We start from the raw sequence: 10,181 nt of genomic DNA, 5'->3' as shown, positions 1-10,181 counted from the left end.
GAGGTCACCTTCTTTTTTTCTAACAGTACAGCAAAGGAGCAGATGCGTTTTGCAATTGCCCTCTGAGAGAAAACAGATTTAGAGACCCACTTCCTGGAATACTTTCTCGTAACTGCCTTTACAAGGAATGGTGAGTATTCTTTTTACTGCAAACTGCTGTCCTTCCCCCTCATTACAAAGCATCCTTGCCTGGACAGTAACTCAAGATGAATCTCAACCCATTTCTTTCTTTAAAAAAAAAAAACAAATAAATAAAATAAAATAAAGAGTACGTGGGCCAGACGCTGCACTCTTCTTGCACCGAGTACTGGGGAGACTCAACTGTCCAGGGCCCATCCTCTGTACGCCCCTACAGCCCACGCTTCCGCGACCCAAGCTGCCTACACTCCCCTATCCAAGGGTTCAGAACGCAGCCGGAAACTGCGTCTCGGTTTGTGGTCTACAACGCCTGCGCAGAAAATCCTGCTCAGCTGAGGGTGGTGCCCAGGACGCATGTGCACCAAGCGTACATGCGCGGCGGCGTGCCTGGGATCAGGGTGGGGCCTGTGTTCCCAGGATGCCCCACGGCTGCGGAGTCACCTTGACAGCTTTTATCCCCCGGGAGTTGCAGACTGTTCCTGCACCCAGCTGAGACCGGAAATGTAGTGGACTAAGCAATGGGAAGGCCAGACTGCTTCTGCAGCCCTCCTCATGCATCCCTAAAGAGACTTAGAGCCCGGGGTTCTTCCGAGGGCCCCTTGTGGATCTCGGCGGGTCAGACTCTTTGACTTACTGGGCACCGAAGCTGCCAATGGGTGGGAGAAGAGAGCAGAGTCAACACCTCTGCTCATTCTGAAAAGGGATCCCCTCTCCCTTTGACTTAGAAGCGTTTTCAAGTCCCTAGGTGTTGCTTCTGGTGTCAAACTCTCAGGATTCTGGCGCGGCGCTGACTCTTGACCTGCCCTGGTTGAAAATGCAGGCGCACCACCCACCGGTGCTGGAGCGGTTGGGCGTCTGCTGCCTAGGGAGGCGGAGTTGGCTGAGGGAATACTTCCTACAGAAAGTTAGACCAATCACTCTTTATAAGGGACTCAAGCAGTGGACTCCATGGGATGCAGGGGAAAAGCTAGAAAATCAAGGAAATCTCCAAGATCGGCCAGTGGCCATGAACGATGGAACGGTTAAACCAGTGAGAGTAGTGTGTGCTATTCCTGGAAAGGGAGACGCAGGCATAAATTCCCCCTGCTTTTTGGATATTTATTACCTTCAGGAGACTCCCTGGAAGTTTTCCCAAATCTTGACTGCAACCCCACCAAATATACTTCTGAACTTGACCAGAAATCTGGGAGTCAGACCCTGCCTTTACCTGTTGGTGAAACCATATCCAGCTCTTTACATCAGAATTAATCTCAGATTTCAACATGACTTTAAACACTTCATGACTGACCCCTGGTGGACGCGTCTCTGTTCTTACCCCCACTTACTGCATTCCCTTCATTTCAAATAGCTTGCTGGTTTTTAAACACAGCCTGCTAATCCATGCCTTCATGCCTTGGCAGTGCTGTTCCCTCTGACTTAAATGCCATCCACAGTTCACATGGTGAATTGTTCAGCTCTAAGCTTGCCCTTAAACCCTGCACCCACACAAACCCCAAGGATCTGCGTATTCACTAGTCATTATTCATTCCACACATATTTAGGAAGCGACTACTCTGAGCCAGGCCTTCTGCATTTCCTAGATTGAAATTCCACCAAGCTGTATTGGTTTGCCTGTCATCCTTACTGGGCGAATCACCAGTGCCCCCTGTGTCTTCGTAAAGTAACAGAGAAAAGCAGAAGCAGGGAAGAGAATCCTGCAAACCTAGAGTGTAGGTAGCTATCACCTCCGAATTCAAACAACCTTCCCTCCTGGAAGGGAGTGGGAGGCCTGTGAGACTCAGGAACCTAAGGGAGCATAAAAGACTCTGAGCTCAGAAAGCTGATTCACAAAGCCCTCCCCAGGGTTATGTAAGCAGTGAACAATGGCGAGGGGAGAGAAGGTTCTTCTCTTTGCAGTCATCACCAATGCTGGGGTGAACTGCCTGGGTCTCCTAGGCTCCGTTAACCCTCCTAAACTCCTTGGTTTACCACAGTGGACATGGACTATTTTATTTTAGTTCAGCAGTTCTCAGCCTGTGGGTTGCAACCCCTTTGGGGTTGAATAATCCATTCACAGGGGTTGGTTGCCTAAGACCACCAGAGAACAGTTATTTACATTATGAGTCACAACAGTAGCACATTTACAGTTATGAAGTAGCAACAAAATTTTTGTTTACGGTTGGGGGGGGTCACCACAACATGAGGAACTGTATTAAATCATCCAGTCCTTGCTCCCAGGACCTTCCCATCCTTCAATATCTTTCAATTTCTGTCCCAGAGCTTTCTATATTTCTTTGCATTGTAAGCAATAACACCACAGTATATCAGCAGTCAGGCCCTGGGTGATCAGCTGGGCTGCAGAGGGGCCCATTAGCCCCCATCTTTAAAGAATAAGAACACTTTGTTCCAAACTGCTGGAGCTCTGGGACTCCCACTCGTTCCCGAGGACAGCTCATCTGTCCTTCAGAAAACAGAAGCGTGGGTTAATGTGTGGAGTAACAGCTTCTGTGAGGCCAAATTAGCCCAGGGATCTGGTGAATCGGCAAGGAGGAGGCTGTTGCTAAGCCACAAGCACGTACCTCCTCCTTCCAGGGCTATGCTGTGCCAGGGGGAACAGGACTCAGGAAATTCTGTTCTCCCAGTGAAGGTCCAGGGGATGCAGAATAGAAGCCAGGGCTTTAGAGAGAGGCTCAACCTACTGCCTACCTCTGACTGTGAGAGCAAAGAATGGGCTAGGCTCCGTGTCATTTATTTTGTAACAACAGTAAAATAACATCTCCTTTCAGCACAGAGTTATCCAGACATGAGAAGAGGACCGTTTAAACGAGTTACACATGGAGAGCATTTAGCACAGGACCCAGCACAAATAGGCAACCCCATAACTGTGTGCTCATCCCACTTATGACCACCCCCTAAGTCCAGGTACTGTTTTGGATGCCCACAGTAAGAAGAAAACCAAATTATCACTCTTTGATGTAGGGACTTTGTAGTGAAGAGCTGGATTCAAAAGCCCCAAGACTTCGTGGGCTGTGTCGGGTAGTGGGAAGAACTGGGGAGGAAATGAAGTGGAATGGAGAGGGGAGGGCAGCAGTAGGGTTAGGGAAGCCTTGCTGTGGAGAGGAGAGACACTTGAGGCAAAGCTTAAAGAACTGGGTGGGCTAGAACATTCCAGGGAGACGGGCCCACTGCACAGACGCTGAGGTGAGCATGCTCAGTGTTCAGAGACTCTGAGGGAGGAAATCAGAGAAGACAGGAGAGGCTCAGATCCTGGAGGGCTCATAGGTCTTGGTGAGAGTTTTGTCCCTTCCTGAGTGAGAGGGAGCCACTAGGAAAGTCTGAGAAGCAGGGGGCCCTAACCTTCAGGCCTTCTGGGCAATGGACGAAGGATAGATTAGATAGACGGAAGGGGAACAGTGCAGGAAATCATACATCCTTCAAACCCTGCCTGGGATCAGAAAAGGAAAGCTTTGTTCTCATTTATTCTAGGAGTGAAGCAAATTAAAAGGCCACCTAGGAAGTCCTAGAAGATAGGACAAGGGAGGGAAAGAAATTGGTTGTGAGCAGGTCTTGTTTAGCTCCTTTTCCCAGCCAATACCGACTGTTCTTACCTGCTGGCTCCGCACTCTGCACCCTTCTCCAGCCACCGCAGCCTCCTGGGATATGCTGGTGGCCTGTGTCCCAGTTGGGTTCCTGCTCTGGGAGGGTGGTGCCCGCCCCTGGCTCGGCTGACTCACTGTGGACTGGGATGGGCCCAGGTTAGCCTGTGGTGGCTCAGTGAACAGAGCAATCACCCACGTAAGGCCTTCGCCTGAGTCTAGATTCAGAGGTGGGGCTAAAGTATACAGCTGATATGAGATGTTATAGAGACAGGCGCAAGCTAGGGCTCCCGGGCCTATGAGGAAGTCAGTGTGAGCTGCGGAGGCCTCACCTGCCAATAGGTAAAGTCAGTTAACTGGAGAGCAGTGAGAGAGATGTACTGGGCCTTAAAAGGTGGCCATAGTTTGTAACCTAGTATATGTCTTAGAAATGTATTACAGTGCAGTTTCTGGATCCATCACAGTGTTTCTTTTAGTAAAACCAATCTAGAAATCCCAGATGCCTGACATTGGTTAAAGGAGTCACCAATCTATAGAAGATGACACAATTATTAAATCATTTCAGGAAGGTGCCAAAGGGGAAATATAACCACAATACTGAGACAGCGACTAATCATCATTGAGGTCATACCCTCTGGATTTGTTTTGAGAAAAGTGTACTAGAAGAGGCATGGAAGCCCCACCGCCTTTCCTGCTCTCTCTCATTCCTTCTGAGGCGCCAGGGACCAAGCCTTAGGCAAATGCTGCCTGACATCTCCAGACCCTGGTGAGCTTTTCAGTTTGTAGTTGTGTGTAGATCCCAGTAATGGTGGGAAAGTGTGTCTGTGCATACACACACACACACACACACACACACACACACACACTCACGGAAGCTGCATTTGCCTGTGTGTGCATGTAAGGGTCAGAGATTGACAGTCTTCCTCTGGTCCTCTCCACCTGTTTTAAGACAGGGTCTCTCACTGAACCCTGTGCTTGCCATTTCAGCCAGACTGGCTGCCCAGCAAGCCCCTGGGTCTGTCCTGGCGCCTGTAGTGCAGAGTGCTGCTGTTCACAACGTTCATGTAGGCGTGGAGAAGCCCTCATCCATGCATAGCAAGCACAGGGTTACCCATCGAACCATACCTCCAGCCTTGCTTACGATTTTCCTAAGAAAGCAGTAAGGGGTTTTTTGTGGTTTTGTTTTTTAAATCTAAATGGTAATCTGGAAGAATTAAGGAACTGTGTTGATAGGACAGGGTTTCTTCCTTTCTTACTTTTTTTTTTTTTTTTTTTTTTTTTTTTTAAAGACAGGCTCTGTGTGTAGGCTTGGCTGTATTAGACCAGTCTGGCTTTGAAGACATAAGAGATATGCCTGCCTTTGCCTCCCAAGTGCTAGGTTTAAGGTGTGTGCCACCAAGTCCAGCTCTATTGTGTCTTTTAAATCTTAAATCTTTTGAATGTATATTTAACTCACTAATCATATGAAAGTCAAGTTAAAAAGAAGAGGAAGAGAAATTCCTGGTGGGTATAGTTGGATGATGGTGTCTAGGGAGGGACCCAGGAGTCATGTGCTAAGAAATCCCCTAAGGAATGACATAGTGTGCCCACTCAAGGTGGGGTAGGTGTCAGGGACGCTGGTCAGGCAGTCTCACAGCACAGTTGCCATGATGAGCCTGGTCAGATTGTATAACAGCAGATCCTGAGACACTTCCTGCCTGTGAGGAGCCTACAGCTCGGAGTGCCACTCAAGGAACACATCTCAGGAATGGTGACACTCCTGTTCATGTGGCCTTTTGCCTCCGATTCTGAGAATCATCTTGTATTGCTCATGTGTCCCAAAAGGCTGAAAATTCAACCCTTAGCTAACTGAAGGCAAGGCCTACATATTAGATCTACAAAGAATGTTCTCATAATTAATATAGGAACCAGTGCTATGACCAGGACTTATTTCTGTTTCTTTATAGACTTGCATGAATAACTAATAGGTTTAAAACACTGGTGGCCAAACATTCATTTAGAAACTCCCTGTGAGCAATGTGGCAGATCAGAGCCCGAGCAAGCAGCCACTGCAACCTTCCCTCTGAGCTCACGACTTGTCCAGCATCCTCGGTTCACATGGAGGCTGGAGCCTGCACCTGTCACCTGAAGTTCATCTATGAGGTAATGTCCCTGTGCTTCCATGTTGGCAGAGCATTGTCTGTGACCTTCTTTTTACAAAACAGAGTTTGTCCATGTAACTTTGGCTGTCCCGGAATGTGCTCTGTAGACCAGGCTTTCCTTAAATTCAAGAGACCCACTTGCCTTTGTCTTCTGAGTGCTGGAATCAAGACTGTGCGCTTCTTAACCCTGGGGCCAGGAAGTGCTTTAAAAAATACATGTCCCTCCTCCTAGGAAAAACAAACCAGTTAAAAACTTAAAATATTCACCCATACTTAAAAGGTTTGGATGGGTTATCAGAGCTAAGTCCCAGGTCTATGATGTCACACCAATTTCTAAATTGCTGACCTGGGTTTCCCACCTGTGTTTCTGCACAGGTTTGTCCTCAACATTACATGCATTGGTGGTGTAAAGTGCCTGGAAAACTGTGACAAGGAAATGGGATGTCACTGTCCCAGTCCCATCTCTATGACTAAGATGGATCTAGAGCTAGATGGCTGTGTGACAATGAGGAATAGGTCAGCATTGAGAGCTATGGTCACCATGGCAACGTGGGGGACTCGGTGTAGCAGATGAATAGTAAGAGAAGAGGCTTTGAAATGTATAACAGAGTCACAGGAGAAGCAGAGCCAGGGAAGGTGGTGGTGCACACCTTTAATCCCAGCACTGGGGAGGCAGAGGCAGGTGGATCTGAGTTTGAGGTCAGACTGGTCTAGAGTGAATTCCAGAACAGCCAGGGTTACAAAAAAGAATACAGCACAAATGAAAATTTGCTTTGACATGTGCTGAAAATACCACTTGAGTTTTATATGTTCCCAATGGAGTTGGAGAGAACTGATTGTCATCATTATGAAGTAGCAAACAGCAGATGCACAGTGACCTTCAATCAGGTCTCTCTTTACCAGGTTATCACAAAGTTGGCAGTTGTATAATATGAAGCCAATTTTGAAAACATTCCTCATGATCAAGTTGATCACGGTAGTACATATATTCCTCAACATTCTACATGATCAAGTTGATCATGGTAGTACATATATTTGGAAACTAAAGTAGGATTTTCTTGGGTTGGAAACCCTGGGCTACTCCAGGCCAGCCAGGGATAAAAGACTCTGCTATGTCTCAAAATAGCAAACTGAGAAATGCTGTCCTCTAGATAGGGCATGGCCACTGCACATATAAACCACATGCAGCAGTGGTTACCATACTCATCCAAACCAGTAAGAATCCTAGCATGGATCATGGAGCAGCTCCAGAGGCTCCGCCCCAGCAGAGCAGTACTAGCAATTGATGCAAGAGTCACTCCTCTCTCCCCTCCCTTCCCTTCTCTCGCTGAGACAGAGTATCATCACTATGTAGCCCTGGATGACCCGGAACTTACAATGTAGACTAGGCCAGCATGGAACTCAGAGATCCAAGGGCTGGGATTAAAGGTGTGTCTCTCCATGGCCAGCCTGAAAGTCACTTTTAATTGGAAAAGCCTTTTTTTTTTTTTTTAAACAAACTTGAGACCCTTCAGAAACTAACAGTTAATTGTACATGCTTCTAAACCTTTTAAACTTTAAGACACGGATGGGGAGTACACCATGAAAATCTACAGACAGCTGATGATTGGCATTTTTTTTTGCTGAAAATTAGAATTTCAAATGAAGACGGAAGTTCTTCAACTGAAATTCTAAGCTGCAGGAAGGCTATACTTGTTAGGAGGGTCTAGTTGTATGGACTGGTCAGCTGGAGGCTCATGTGAAGTATGTGACTTAGTGCCTAAGAGATTAACCCCCAGTTCATGTGAACACTGTGACTGGTTTCCTGACACTCAGTGACAGCTCTGTGTGCCAGCCCAGCCCTTTCAGTCTGTTCAGAGACAGTGCCTTCAACTCAGATATTTGCTGAGCAGATGAAGGCAGTGTGCCTAGCGGTGGCCCCCAGCCCTCTCTTCCTTGAGAGCTTGTCTAGGAACTTGTCTGACTGCAGCAGAAGGAAGACAGGGCTTATAAAGTTCGACTTTCATAGCAATGTTGACTTTGCTGTTTGTTCAATAGTGACCGGTAACTTACCTAGAGATTTAATGCTTTTTGCTTATACAAATTATAAATTTTACCATAAAATGAAAATCAGACATAAAAACACAAAAAGCATTCTGTACTGCCAGAAGTGAGGAAGGCTGCTCAACAGGGGAGGAGACAGCATCCTCTGACCAGCCCTAGGAATCTGGAAGATGCCTCCTAACCCAGGCTAATGTGTTACAACTGTACCTGTCCCCCTGGGTGCTAATGGTGGGCCAGGTGCTGCCTGCATTCTTATACACCGAGCATTCTACTGGCCTCTAACAGGCTGCCCTCCAAAGTTCCCTGAAACAGTTCCCAGACTGAGGGCAGCGCCTGACTCAGGGCCACACTGCCAAGCATGGCCACAGCCTTGTACCTAGGACTCTAGTCCCTAAGCAGGTTTAGCTTTGAAGACAGGATGGAAAATCACATCTTTTGGCTACTGCCACATAACATTGGGGTTCCCTTAGCAAGAAAAGAAAGTTCCAAACTAGCTAGGGCTGCAGAGTGAGACCCATGCAAACATGGGTATGGAGCAGGGACTGAGCAGGAGCAGCGTCCGCCATCCTTGCCCAGGTATGCACAGGGCCTCAGCTAACTGATCCTACCTGGCACTGTGCCTGTCCTTCCTAGACACTGTCCTGAGGACATGGGAAGGAAGAAAGGTCATGGAAGAGTCATGACCCCCGCTGCCTTCCATATTCCTATATATTAAATGGAGATCACAGTTGATAGAGGAGCCGTGCTGCACCACTCCTCTGCTGAAGTATACTATCAAGTCTTTAGTCTCTTTGGGCCTCAGTTTCCACATTTGTTCAAGGAACAATTTGGGTGGATTTATCCCAGATTTCCCCAAACCATCTAAAGTTGCATAAAGGGCATTCACAGTGCCACTGGAGTCCCTGATAGGTTCCTGACATCACAGGTGCCCAGGTGAGAGCATTTAGTCTTCCAAGAAAAAAAGTCTGCTCCCTAAACTTTCTCAGCACCATCTTTTTTTTTTCTTTTCCTCTGTCCCCTCCTGCTTTTTGTCATGTTTTTTTCTGGGCCGGGTAGGCAAGGCCACATTGAGGTAACAAACACAGAGCTCATTTCTCACACGTGCACATGCCTGCCAAGAGCTGGCAAGTCTCCGAATCTCCTTACGTCAAGGTGATAGAGTAACTGCACCTCAAAGGCTGTCAGCAGCTGGGCATAGGGAAAGAGGTTTCCATCTGAGAAGTCTACCCTAGGTGACCCCATCAATGTAAAAAGGGTTTCAGAGATGCTATGCCCCCACATCTGGAACCCAGAACATGGGCCATACAGAGCTGTATCAAACATGACCCCAGGTATCAGGTGATTCTGATCATCTTGGGAGAGGGAAAACAGGTGTTCATGGGTGTCTCCACAAACCTGCTGTGACCTCCCCAAGAAGGAAGCCAAAGAAGACTTGGTACTTCAGAACTTGGATGAAGCAGGCGGCCCTACTTTTCAAACTGCTATGCCTGTAGCTGTGTCCCCAGAATTTTTGCACTGAAACTCCAGTGACATGAAGCTTTTGGAGTGTGACTAAGCATGAAGGTGGAGCCCTGTGAGTGAGACTCACCCTCTTAGCAGCCTTGGACACATGTACTTCTACCAGGGAGGACACTGGGGATAATGTATTGGCCTCGTCCCCTTTCTGAGAAAAGTCGGGTGTGCTCTAACAGGTGGTTGAGCCTTGTATCCTACCATCTCATTTAAGACCCGGCCTGTCAGGCTTGTTTAATTCCTGTTTCTAGCAACTGGTGGATAGAACAGTCTCAGTACCCACAATTCAGTGCTAACAATTCTAAGGTGGCTGCTTGAGGTGACAGGGACTGAGTGTTCCTATTTTGGGCCTGCACAGGCCACAGTTAAGGTCAGTAGTCAGGGCTCCCGAGTGGAGTGGGGTGAGGCTGTACAGACAGGCACCAGAAACAAGGTCCCTGTGGGAGGACAGTAAAATGAAGCATCACCAATTTTGAGCATTTAACTGTACATGCCAGGACCTGAATCCCTAAATTTGGGAATTATCTCAGAATCCCCAGTTTAACCACTAGTGTTAGTCAAATTTTACAGATGAAGAAACTGAGGAACAAAGTTCAGATTTCTTGCCCATGGTAAGAAATGAAAGCCAGATTAGAACCCTGGCTGCTTCCAGAGCCTATGTGCTCTTAATTGCTATTTTACGTGTGTGTGTGTGTGTGTGTGTGGTGCGCGCTCGCGCACACCTCCTCCCCTCCCCCCAAGTCCCATTTCCTAGCTGTCCCAGTTTCCCTGT

This window comes from Apodemus sylvaticus, chromosome 5 (assembly GCF_947179515.1).
Source record: "Apodemus sylvaticus chromosome 5, mApoSyl1.1, whole genome shotgun sequence".
In the NCBI taxonomy this organism is placed as follows: domain Eukaryota; kingdom Metazoa; phylum Chordata; class Mammalia; order Rodentia; family Muridae; genus Apodemus; species Apodemus sylvaticus.
Note: the sequence above shows the minus strand (reverse complement) of the source record.